We start from the raw sequence: 12724 nt of genomic DNA on the forward strand, positions 1-12724 counted from the left end.
TTTGCCTACTCTTTAAAATATCAGATGGTTCCTTTTTTAGTCCAAGTATTCAGGTTCAACTAAAATCACTGATTTTCACAAACAACATATGCTTATTTTGTTCACTGCTTGTGGAATCATTTGCTGTCTTATCTTTGTCTATCTTGAGTCATCCTCAGTCTGTAAGTGTGTCCTTCTTGTTTTAAGTCAGTCCTGGGCCCCAGGAGCCTCTTTAGAGGTCACTAGATGAAAGGGCCCTTTGGATAAATGTTTTAAAGGATCTCTATACTGCATTTTAAGCAAATACTTGACTGAAAATGCTCTTTTTTTCAAGTACAGTGATGTTAGAGTTGTTAAGCTTTTTCCCATTTATTGCTACTGAATTCACATATGTATCTTCAATATTCTATGCTGTAGTGGTCTCAATAGTTAGCACATTAATCATGCATTATCTTTATTTTTTTTTTTCTCCCCCACTACCACAAATTATGCAGTCGAGTTTCCCACATTTGGGGAAATCGCAGGGGTTAGCACATCTGGAGTGCAATGGATAAGCCTCGCCCTGGGAAAACCACCTTCGTGATCATGGTATCTCCCCTGCCAGGTAAGTATAATCATGCATTATCTTTAGTAGGAACCTTTAGATCTTTGTAAAGTGTATGTGAGACATTTGGATTTAAATTGCACCTCATGCACTTTTCACATTGGCCATGCATAAAGAATAGGTTAGAACAGATTCTCTAGTCCATTTTGTAATGGCGTGACTTCATGACTATATTCAAATCAATGAAAGTGATCTGTAACAATTCCCGTACTTACCCTGGGAGGGTAGTTGTGTCTCCTTCATGCTCTCCTTTCTGCACCAGCTGAATGCAGAAGAAGGCAGAGTCCCAAGAGAGACAGAACCTAAGCCTCTACATGATAGCTTGGAAGAGAGCTGCCTTGCTGACCTAAACTCCCATAAGGACATGTTAGATGAGCAAGAAAAAAATTATGGAGTTTTAAGCCACTGAATTTTTTAGGGTTATTTATTCCTTTGTCTTAACTTATCAATGTAATTTTCAGGCACACTTTTAGCCTAAATATACTTTTGTAATGCATCATGCCTGTCTTTACTACTTAAAACTTAAGTGGTCTAAGAATATTGCCCAGACTTCCCAGCCTGATCCTCAAAGACCTAAATTAAGTGATTTCAGCCTCTATTTCCAATGTCATCTTTCACTATTTCCTCCTGATACTAAATTATTGTCTACTTCCTGGGAGTGTCATAGTCTTACAAATTTCTTAGCTCTTGGCACACATCGTTCCCTCTGAATTTTTTCTTCTCTACATTCTTAGGAAATTCCGACTTCTCTTCAAGACTTTGTGTAATATAAATGATGTGTTGACATCTTGGTTAAGCATTAGTTGCTCTTCCCTAGGTGTTTTCAACTACTATGTGTCCATCATTACTGAAACACTTAGAACTTTTTATTGTAATCATTTGCATACGTATATATTGCTTAATCTGTACAATGAATTGTTCAAGAATGGGAACCTTTCCATATTTGTCTTTATATCCAATGTATATTAAAAAGAAAAATTAGCAATGTCTGTTTAAAAGAATGGATAACCTTACATTTTCTTTAATGTGACTGTTTAATTTGATTGGCCTGAACTGCTTTTATTTATACTTCATCTCTGAATGCCCTTTTTAGGACACATACTTACAATCTTAGAAAGTAGCAGAGAAACTTATTTTCTATAATTTCACCTACTGAACTTGTGAAATATGGTTTTCTTTTTAACCATTTCAAAAATTCTTAAAAAGAAAATACTTCTAAGGTGTGTAGTACAGATGTAACTTTTAAGTCTTTCTCCTCAATAACCCCAAACTCTCCAGCTCCTTCAGCACATCCAGTAATTTAAGATTTAAAAAATTGACCTTATTCCCCATATAATAGAAAACATTGCAGTCCTGTCAATAACTCTAAGGGATACCTTGGGCAGTGGATACAAAGCAGTGCTTCCCTTAAAGACTTTTGTCTCAAAGTTGATGATAAGATTCTAAAAATCCATTTTCCTTTTAAACTCAGATATATTCTTTATCTTTTTTGCATCATGACCACCTGTTGACACCACTCTGATTCCTTCTCCCCTTGAAATATGACTCACATCAAGGCTAGCTTTAAAGATTTCATTTAGAAGGATATGATATTGCTACATAAGACTTAAATCTGAAAATTAAATACACTGTTTTTAATAGTTACCTAATCATTCCTTCACATACAATTAAATTTGCTCTCTTTTCTTATAAAGATTTTAGCCCTCCAATGTATTCCTGGGCCATGCCCTTCCTCTTTGACTTTCTTTCTCTGTCTAGATTTTTGCCCTTAAATACCCAATCCCTGCTTTTTATTTTAACTTTTTCCATGGAAGTAATATTTACTGTTCCATAAAGCATAATTAAAAATTTCAGTCACTCAGTCGTGTCTGACTCTTTGCGACCAACTCCCAGAGACTACTTAAACTCATGTCCATCGCGTCGGTGATGCCATCCAACCATCTCATCCTCTGTCATCCCCCTTTCCTCCCACCTTCAATCTTTCCCAGTATCAGGGGCTTTTTCAATGAGTCAGTTCTTCACATCAGGTGGCCAAAGTACTGGAGTTTCAGCTTCAGCATCAGCCCTTCCAATGAATATTCAGGACTGATTTCCTTTAAGATTTACTGATTGGATCTCCTTGCAGTCCAAAGGACTCTCAAGAGTTTTCTCCAACACCACAATTCAAAAGCATCAATTCTTTCACTCTCAGTTTTCTTTATAGTCCAACTCTCACATCCGTACATGACTACTGGAAAAACCATAGCTTTGACTAGACCGACCTTTCTTGGTAAAGTAATGTCTCTGCTTTTTAATATGGAGTCTAGGTTGGTCATAACTTTTCTTCCAAGGATCAGGCGTCTTTTAATTTCATGGCTGCAGTCACCATCTGCAGTGATTTTGGAGCCCTCCAAAATAAAGTCTCTACTGTTTCCATTGTTTCCACATCTATTTGCCATGAAATGATGAGAGTGGATGCCATGATCTTTGTTTCCTGAATGTTGAGCTTTAAGCCAACTTTTTCACTCTTCTGTTTCACTTTCATCAAGTGGCTCTTTAATTCTTCTTCAGTTTCTGCCATAAAAGTGGTGTCATCTGCGTTTCTGAGGCTATTGATGCATTATATCTTGTATCTATGATATTAGCATGAAATCTGGTAACTCATACTTAAGACTATTAACTCTTTACAAAATGGTTAAGAATTCATAGTTTGGTTGAACCAATGGGCTCATGGTTCAGTTTACTTTTGAAGATCATTGTGAAGCAAACGAAAGTATATTCAGTTTGTGCTGTAGCTGTTTCTTGAAACCATGTAAATTTACTACTTAAGCTTAGCCCTAGGCAGTCAGTAGACAATTCTTCACTCAGGATCCTGTCAGATTCAAATCTATGTAACCCTAGAAGGACTTATGGTTGGAATGACTGATGCTCCAATACTTTTGCCACCTGATGTAAAGAACTGACTATTGAAAAAGACCCTGATACTGGGAAAGATTGAAGGCAGGAGGAGAAGGGAACGACAGAGGATTAGATGGTTGGATGGCATCACTGACTTGATGGGCATGAGTTTGAACAAGCTCCAGGAGTTGGTGATGGACAGAGAAGCCTGATGTGCTGCAGTCCGTGGGGGTCACAAAAAAATCAGACATGACTGAGCGACTGACCTGATCTGAAAGGTAACACATGCCCAGGTTCAAAGAATATATCACATGTATATGTATGTATCACTTTACTTCTAGTTTGGACATTGAACGATCCAGTATTAGAAACTATGGTCATTTACTCCAGCACAGTGCTCTGTGTCAAAGGTAACTGAGAAAATCACCTCCTAAATCCAGGGCATGAATCTCAGTATTCCCTCTGAAGTCAGTTAAACTTCTTTCTCTGTTTTAGGAACTGGGTTTCCTCCTGTTAAAGTTTCTTTACAGATACAGGGAAAATAGGTGGTGTATCCTAAATTTGAATGCATCATCAAAACTCTTTGTAAGGAGTGTCTCTAGGAAATATTTACTGAAACAGCATCTGCCACCCCGACTCTATTTTGAAACCTTTTCCTCTGTGATTTCTGAAGTAAAATCTCAAGCAGAAGTATGGAGGAAATGACTAAAAATGTGTGCATTTATCAATCATATTTGGGTAATTCTTCAAGATTTTCATTATTTGCATTGTATATCCTAAGAACTATCTCAATAATTAGTGTCAATTTTGATTCTTATATCAAAGTTTGTTCATTTGAAGACTATCAATGGACTATAATTATCGTAAAATGTTTACAGACTCTTTTTTTTAATGAGGAAAAGTACACATGTGTATAAGGTATATGACTAAGTTTAGTTTGAAAACATTGTTCTCTTGTAAAGATTTTCTGGGAATAATAAATCACAGCACAGGTTCCCCTAACATCAGAGAAGATGAGTGTTCTGTTTCACAAGGTTCAGCAAGCAAATATTTTATCAAATATTTTGTCACCTCTAACCATGGTTTACTTATTTTTCAAGCTGGTATTATGGCATACACACTATCTAGGTCCTCACCTCTCCTGTTGTATAAGTCACATTTCAGGTTCTGTTACTTGTAGCATCCACTTCTGTTGGCATTTTATATTCTGCAGATAGCATAAAATCCTACTGTAGTGACTTGAAGGTATAACAGTATGTTGGTTTTGCACCATAAGTTAACCAAGGGTAAGCAATCCAGTATTAAAAAGGGACAAAATTTCTTCTTCTGGTCACACATTCCTAGTATGTAGAGTTTCCTCTTGACATTTGCTGTATTACACTCACATAGTGGAAGCTATCCCTTTGCTACTTTTATTTTATTCTTGAGAGAAAGAAGAACACTAAGTACAATGAAGAGGGTGAGTTAGTAAAAAGTAAATGGTAAAAAAAAAATAAAGAAAGATACTTTTTTTTTCTTTTAGTAAGTACTTCTGTTTACATATTATAGACCAAAACTGAGGCCCAAGGTTGGCCCAGTAATGAGAAAAAAATGATCATGAGAAGAGGTTGTTGCTATTGTGAGTGAGAATTTGCTTAGCCAGCTTAAACTATTTGCTTCATGAGTGAAATTTCAAATTTTATGATTTTATCCAAGAGGCTAGTTTCAAATCAGTTTCAAAGATAATGTAAATAAATTCTAGGATATATAAGGTGATTTTTAATAAATTATCACTTAAGCATTGAGTAGTACTTTAAAAAATAATGTGTCCCTAGTGGCTAAGTCGGTAAAGAATCTGCCTGCAATGCAGGAGACCTGGGTTTGATGCCTGGGTCAGGAAGATCCCCTATAGGAGGAAATGACAACACACTCCAGAATTCTTGCCTAGAGAATTCCATTGACAGAGGAGCCTGGCAGGCTATTGTCCATGGGGTAGCAAAGAGTCAGAGATGACTGAGTGGCTAACACTTTCACTTTCACTAAGCATTGAGTGATGCTTTACAAAATAATAAGCAAAATTTACATATATCATGATAAATTTAATTACACTGCTATCTAAATTTATAAGAATCACATGGTATCAAGAACCTGCTATAGTCCATCTCTGTGCATGTCACCAAAAAATGAGTTAAATTTTTCAGAAAATAGTGAAACTCTCTTCAGTCTATAGTATAGTGGAGGATGGTAAATTATGAGAAGTTGTAGTTATTTTCTGAGAAGCAGAGCTCAGATCCAAGAGAAGGACACTCACGTATTTGAGTTCCAACTAATACTGTGTTGAGAAACCAAGTTAGTGGGCCTTAAGTAGAATAAGCAAATCTTTCATTACATAAGACAATTTTGAGAGAGAAATAAGATGCAATTAATAATGTTTGTCAGTAGATGTAAACCAGAATTTTTCTGAGAAAACCAATATTTATGGTCACTCTAGTAATGACCATTATGTTAAAATGAGATAGAAAATAATAGAATAGAATATATATTATTAAAGGTTATCCCATAGTAAAGACATTGTTTCATTATTTTCTTTTGTTCATATATATATATTTCAGTTCAGTTCAGTTCAGTTCAAAAAATAATAATAAGTCATGTCAGACTTTTTGCTACCCCACAAATTGCAACATGCCAGGGCTCCCTGTCCATCACCAACTCCCGGAGTTCACTCAAACTCATGTCCACAACCTAGATAGCATTTTCAAAAGCAGAGACATTACTTTGCCAACAAAGGTCCGTCTAGTCAAGGCTATGGTTTTTCCAGTGGTCATGTATGGATGTCAGAGTTGGACTGTGAAGAAAGCTGAGTGCCAAAGAATTGATGCTTTTCAACTGTGGCATTGGAGAAGACTCTTGAGAGTCCCTTGGACTGCAAGGAGATCCAACCAGTCCATCCTAAAGGAGATTGGTCCTGGGTGTTCTTTGGAAGGAATGATGCTAAAGCTGAAACTCCAGTACTTTGGCCACCTCATGTGAAGAGTTGACTCATTGGAAAAGACTCTGATGCTGGGAGGGATTGGGGGCAGGAGGAGAAGGGGACGACAGAGGATGAAATGGCTGGATGGCATCACTGACTCGACGAAAAAGAAAAGAAAAAAAGATAAATGTGCAATGTGATGGATCTGTCAACTTAACAATAACAACAAAACCTGGAAAACGAGGTCCTGCTATTCTCAACACTCTCAACTGTCTCTTCTAAACAACTTAAGAGTCAATCATAGCCAATAATTTTTTATTAGAAAAAATAAGAGCCTCATGATGACTAGACCACTAGGAAGTCTTTATTACTTGTTTTTCTGAAAATATTTTTCCATGTTCTTAGGGTTCTACTTTAGTCCAGAGGCTCCGAAAAATTTTGTCTATCACTTTATTATTCAATAAATACTAAATATATGTATTGGCTATGATTGACTCTTAAGTTGTTTAGAAGAGACAGTTGAGAATGTTAATAATAGCAGGACCTCATTATCCAGGTTTTGTTGTTATTGTTAACTTGACAGATCCATCACATTGCATATTTATCTTTTTTTTTTTTTTGGTAAGAACATTTAAGTTCTACTTTCTAAACAAAAACAGCTAGTGGGTCAAAGAAGAACTCAAAAGAGAAACAGGGTTATTGAATATCCTTTAAAAGTTTGGAGAAAAGATGATAGCAAAAGTAATAAATCTAAATGACGTCAATACATACACTCAAACAAGATTGTGCAGTCTTGAAGATTAGACATCAAGCCCATTTAGAATCTATGTTCAGTTCAGTTCAGTCACTCAGTCGTGTCTGATTCTTTGCAATCCCATGAATCGCAGCACACCAGGCCTCCCTGTCCATCACCAACTCCTGGAGTTTACCCAAACTCATGTCCATTGAGTCGATGATGCCATCCAGCCATCTCATTCTCTGTTGTCCCCTTCTCCTCCTGCTCCCAATCCCTCCCAGCATCAGGGTCTTTTCCAATGAGTCAACTCTTTGCATGAGGTGGCCAAAGTATTGGAGTTTCAGCTTCAACATCAGTCCTTCCAAAGAACACACAGGACCGATTTCCTTTAGGATGGACTGATTGGATTTCCTTGCAGTCCAAGGGACTCTCAAGGGTCTTCTCCAAAACCACAGTTCAAAAGCATCAATTCTTCGGTTCTCAGCCTTCTTGACAGTCCAACTCTCACATCCATACATGACCACTGGAAAAACCATAGCCTTGACTAGACAGACCTTTGTTGGTAAAGTAATGTCTCTTCTTTTCAATATGCTATCTAGGTTGGTCATCGGAGAAGGCAATGGCACCCACTCCAGTAGTTTTGCCTGGAAAATCTCATGGACGGAGGAGCCTGGTAGGCTGCAGTTCATGAGGTCACTAAGAGTCAGACATGACTGAACGACTTCACTTACACTTTTCACTTTCATGCATTGGAGAAGGAAATGGCAACCATTCCAGTGTTCTTGCCTGGAGAATCCTAGGGACAGAGGAGCCTGGTAGGAGGCTGTCTGTGAGGTTGCACAGAGTCTGACATGACTGAAGTGACTTAGCAGCAGCAGCAGCAGATTGGTCATAACTTTCTTTCCAAAGAGTAAACATCTTTTAATTTCATGGCTGCAGTCACCATCTGCAGTGATTTTGGAGCCCCCCAAAATAAAGTCAACCACTATTTCCACTGTTTCCCCATCTATTTCCCATGAAGTGATGAGACCAGATGCCATGATCTTCGTTTTCTTAATGTTGAGTTTTAAGCCAACTTTTCACTCTCCTCTTTCACTTTCGTCAAGAGGCTTTTGAGTTCCTCTTCACTTTCTTCCATAAGGGTGGTGTCATCTGCATATCTCAGGTTATTGATATTTCTCCTGGCAATCTTGATTCCAGCTTGTGCTTCTTCCAGCCCAGTGCTTCTCATGATGTATTCTGCATATAAGTTAAATAAGCAGGGTGACAATATCCAGCCTTGATGTACTCCTTTTCCTATTTGGAACCGGTCTATTGTTCCATGTCCAGTTCTAACTGTTGCTTCCTGACCTGCATATAGGTTTCTCAAGAGGCAGGTCAGGTGTTCTGGTATTCCCATCTCTTTCAGAATTTTCCACAGTTTAATGTGATCCACACAGTCAAAGGCTTTGGCATAGTCAATAAAACAGAAATAGATATTTTTCTGGAACACTCTTGGTTTTTCAATGATCCGGTGGATGTTGGCAATTTGATCTCTGGTTCCTCTGCCTTTTCTAAAACCAGCTTGAACATCTGGAAGTTCACGTTTCACATATTGCTGAAGCCTGGTTGGAGAATTTTGAGTATGACTTTGCTAGTGTATGAGATGAGTGCAATTGTGCAGTAGTTTGAGCATTCTCTGGCATTGCCTTTCTTTGGGATTGGAATGAAAACTAACCTTTTCCAGTCCTGTGGCCACTAGTAGGCAGGACCAATTTCAGTGTTATTCATTGAGCTACCAAAAGTAACTTATCTTTTTCAGCTGCTAAAGATATTGAAGAAAAAGGTGGAAAAAATGTGATTGTTCATGCACTATGAGCAAAGAAGTGAAAGTGAAGTCGCTCGGTCATGTCCAACTCCTGACGACCCCATGGACTGCAGCCCACCAGGCGTCTCTGTCCACAGGTAATCCACAGGGATTTTACAGGCAAGAGTACTGGAGTGGGGTGCCATTGCCTTCTCCAATGAGCAGAGAAAGTCAGATAGAAAAGGAAGAATCTCAATTACACAGTCATAGTACTAGTGGAGAATGTAGAAGAGGATTTTCATAAACTTAAAACCTCTTTCTGCTGGAGTAGCTGAGACTTAATTTAGTCTGACCTTTTTCACCTTGAAGTCAGATCTAAATGCTGGAGGGTTTACATGGCACAGAGTCATGTGTGTGGGTTGTACCGGTCTCTGGTTGTTTAATATCCATGTTTGCTTATGGTGAACCTTCCATCGCCTGCTTCATGATCTTAAGCATCAATCAATGAAAACCACTCTCAATTTGGCATCTTCCCTGACACTTCTGTGTGATACTGGAGGGAAGTGAAATAATCAGTCTTCTTTCTATAAACTGCTCTGAGTTGTGAAATCTCTCTTCCTAGGCACTCTTTCTCCATGTAGCTGGGGAAAGAATGCAAAACACAGAAACTCTGGGACATTTCTCTATGTCTATATTCTCAGCAGTTCCCTGCTAGTTCTCCTCCATTCTCTAAACCTGAGAAAACCTTTAGTAGCTTTGAGAGATGGGAAGAAAAGGAAAATCTTTCCCTTTTAAAACCCCAAGTCTTTTGACTAAATATAAGAGCCCTATTAAGTCTGAAATCATGAGAATTTCTTTCTTTCTATGTATACTACCATATCACTCCTTTGAGGTGATGAGAAGAGAGGTGACTTAGGAAAAATGACTAAGAAGGAAAATAGGAAGTATCAGTTTATATTTCAGTTTATAATATATATGTATATGTATTTATGTAGAGTAAAATTGTATATTATATACTATATATTTTATAAGAAGATTTATAAAATAAGATGAAGTATAATATCCTATATTTATAAACATATTTACAAAATAAGACTATAAAATGTAACTTACTTTTCAAGTTTTTAATTTAATAGAACATCATAGTTTTCTATAGGAAATATAGATATAAAATTATAGAAATAGTGCTCACTTGAAGAATATAAAATACTTTATTTTCTAAATGCCCCAGTTCAGTCACTCAGTAGTGTCCAACTCTTTGTGACCCCATGGACTGCAGCACACCAGGCTTCCCTGTATAGTCTTCCCTGTACAACTCCCAGAGCTTGCTCAAACTCATGTCCACTGAGATGCTGATGCCATCCAACAGTCTCATCCTCTGCCATCCCCTTTTCCTTCTACATTCAATCTTTCCCAGCATCGGCGTCTTTTCCAATGAGTTAGTTCTTCACATCAGGTGGCCATAGTATTGGAGTTTCAGCTTCAGCATCGGTCCTTCGAATGAATATTCAGGACTTAACTTCCTTTAGTATTGACTGGTTTGATCTCCTTGCGGTCCAAAGGACTCTGAAGAGTCTTTTGCAACACCACAATTCAAAAGTATCAATTCTATACATCTGTGTCTCTTTTGCTGTCTCGCATACAGGGTTATCATTACCATCTTTCTAAATTCCATATATATGTGTTAGTATACTGTATTGGTGTTTTTCTTTCTGGCTTACTTCACTCTGTATAATAGGCTCCAGTTTCAATACAATATTGTAAAGTAATTAGCCTCCAATTAAAATAAATAAATTTAAATTAAAAGTGTCAATTCTTCGGTGTTCAGCTTTTCTTATGGTCCCACTCTTACATCCATATATGATACTAGAAAAACCATAGCTTTGACTATATGAACCTTTGTCAGTAAAGTAATGTCTCTGCTTTTTAATATGCTATCTAGATTTGTCATAGCTTTTCCTCCAAGGAGCAAGTGTCTTTTAATTACATGGCTGCAGTCACCATCTACAGTGATTTTGGAGCCCAAGAAAATAAAATCTGTCACTGTTTCCATTGTTTCCCCATCTATTTGCCATGAAGTTATGGAATGAGATGCCATGATCTTCAGTTTTTGAATGTTGAGTTTTAAGTCAGCTTTTTCATTCTCTTCTTTCACTTTCTTCAAGAGGCTCTTTAGTTCCTCTTCTCTTTCAGCCGTAAGGGGGATATCATCTGCATATCTGAGGTTATTGACTTTTCTCCCAGCAATCTTGATCCCAGCTTGTGCATCATCCAGTCTGGCATTTTGCATGATAAACTCTGCATATAAGTTAAATAAGCAGGGTGACAATATATAGTCTTAACGTTCTCCGTTCCCAGTTTGGAACCAGTCCATTGTTCCCTGTCCGGTTCTAACTGTTGCTTCTTGACCTGCATACAGATTTCTCAGGAGGCAGGTAAGGTGGTCTGGTATTCCCATCTCTCTATGAATGTTCCAGTTTGTTGTGATCCACACAGTCAAAGGCTTCAGTATAGTCAATTAAGCAGAAGTAGATATTTTTCTGGAACTCTCTTGCTTTTTCCATGATCCAGCGGATGTTGACAATTTGACCTCTGGTTCCTCTGCCTATTCAAAATCCAGCTTGGACATCTGGAATTTCTCGGTTCACATACTGTTGAAGTCTAGCTTAGAGAATTTTGAGTATTTTACTCTGCTAGCATGTGAGACGAGTGTGATGTGTGGTAGTTTGAGCATTCTTTGGCAGTGCCTTTCTTTGGGATTGGAATGAAAGCTGACCTTTTCCAGTTCTGTGGCCACTGGACTAAATGCCTACTTTTTCTAAATAAAATGTAGTTTCTCAATAAATATTTGTTAAAAAAAATTAATGCCTACTTGATGGACTTTTGATTGGATTTCTAAATTAATTTCACAAACTTGACTACTGCTAAAGTTATGTTTTAACATTTCCTCTTTCAACATCACTTTATAATATTTGACCTAAACATTGGATTTAGGAACTTAATTTTTATTTGAATTTCCTCTTCACTTTATTAAGAAGAATAGTCTGAAACATAATGAATTCCTCATTAAATAATTGCCAGATATCTATTTTTTAAATCGTGCTGTTTTTGTTTTAATTACTCTGTTTTCATTAAAATATTTTATCAGTTATTATTTAATATGTTGGTGATTGAAAATTAAAATAGATTATATTTATAATTTCAAAAAGTTTGTCTTCTTTATGGAAGATTAATTGAGAAATAATTACATTGTGTCCCAATATATGACAGCAGGGTTTGTGAGAAGTCTTACAGTCTAAGAACTGATTTCTTTTCAAAATGCTACTGTGGTTTGCAACTGTTTTCAATAGCCTACTATTTAATGCTTATCCCTCTTCCTGGTTCCTGGGTAGCTGTGATGGTTATAGGTCATGTCACCTTCTAGTCTTTTTTTTTTTTCTAACTTTATGCATGGCTTCTTTTTTTTTTAATTTTTTTTTAATTTTTTTTTTTGCTTTTTTTTAAAATTAATTTTATTTTATTTTTAAACCTTACATAATTGTATTAGTTTTGCCAAATATCAAAATGAATCCACCACAGGTATACATGTGTTCCCCATCCTGAACCCTCCTCCCTCCTCCCTCCCCATACCATCCCTCTGGGTCATCCCAGTGCACCAGCCCCAAGCATCCAGCATCATAGATGATCCTGTTGCATTTTGTTTTCGGGGCAAAAGTCTTGCAGCTGTACCAAAGCTGCCAAATTCGGTGCCTCATTCCTAATACTTAGGTTTTATAATGTAACTTGTGTGTG

General features: G+C 37.1%; 1 pseudogene; it reads right to left on the reverse strand.

Annotated features, from left to right (window-relative positions):
- Positions 1-451: 451 nt before the first annotated feature.
- Positions 452-591, reverse strand: LOC147366900 (U1 spliceosomal RNA; annotated as a pseudogene).
- Positions 592-12724: the final 12133 nt, after the last annotated feature.

The sequence above is a fragment of the Bos grunniens genome, chromosome 8, assembly GCF_055505025.1.
Source record: "Bos grunniens cultivar Pamir isolate PY7600 chromosome 8, Bosgru_T2T1.0, whole genome shotgun sequence".
Lineage (NCBI taxonomy): Eukaryota > Metazoa > Chordata > Mammalia > Artiodactyla > Bovidae > Bos > Bos grunniens.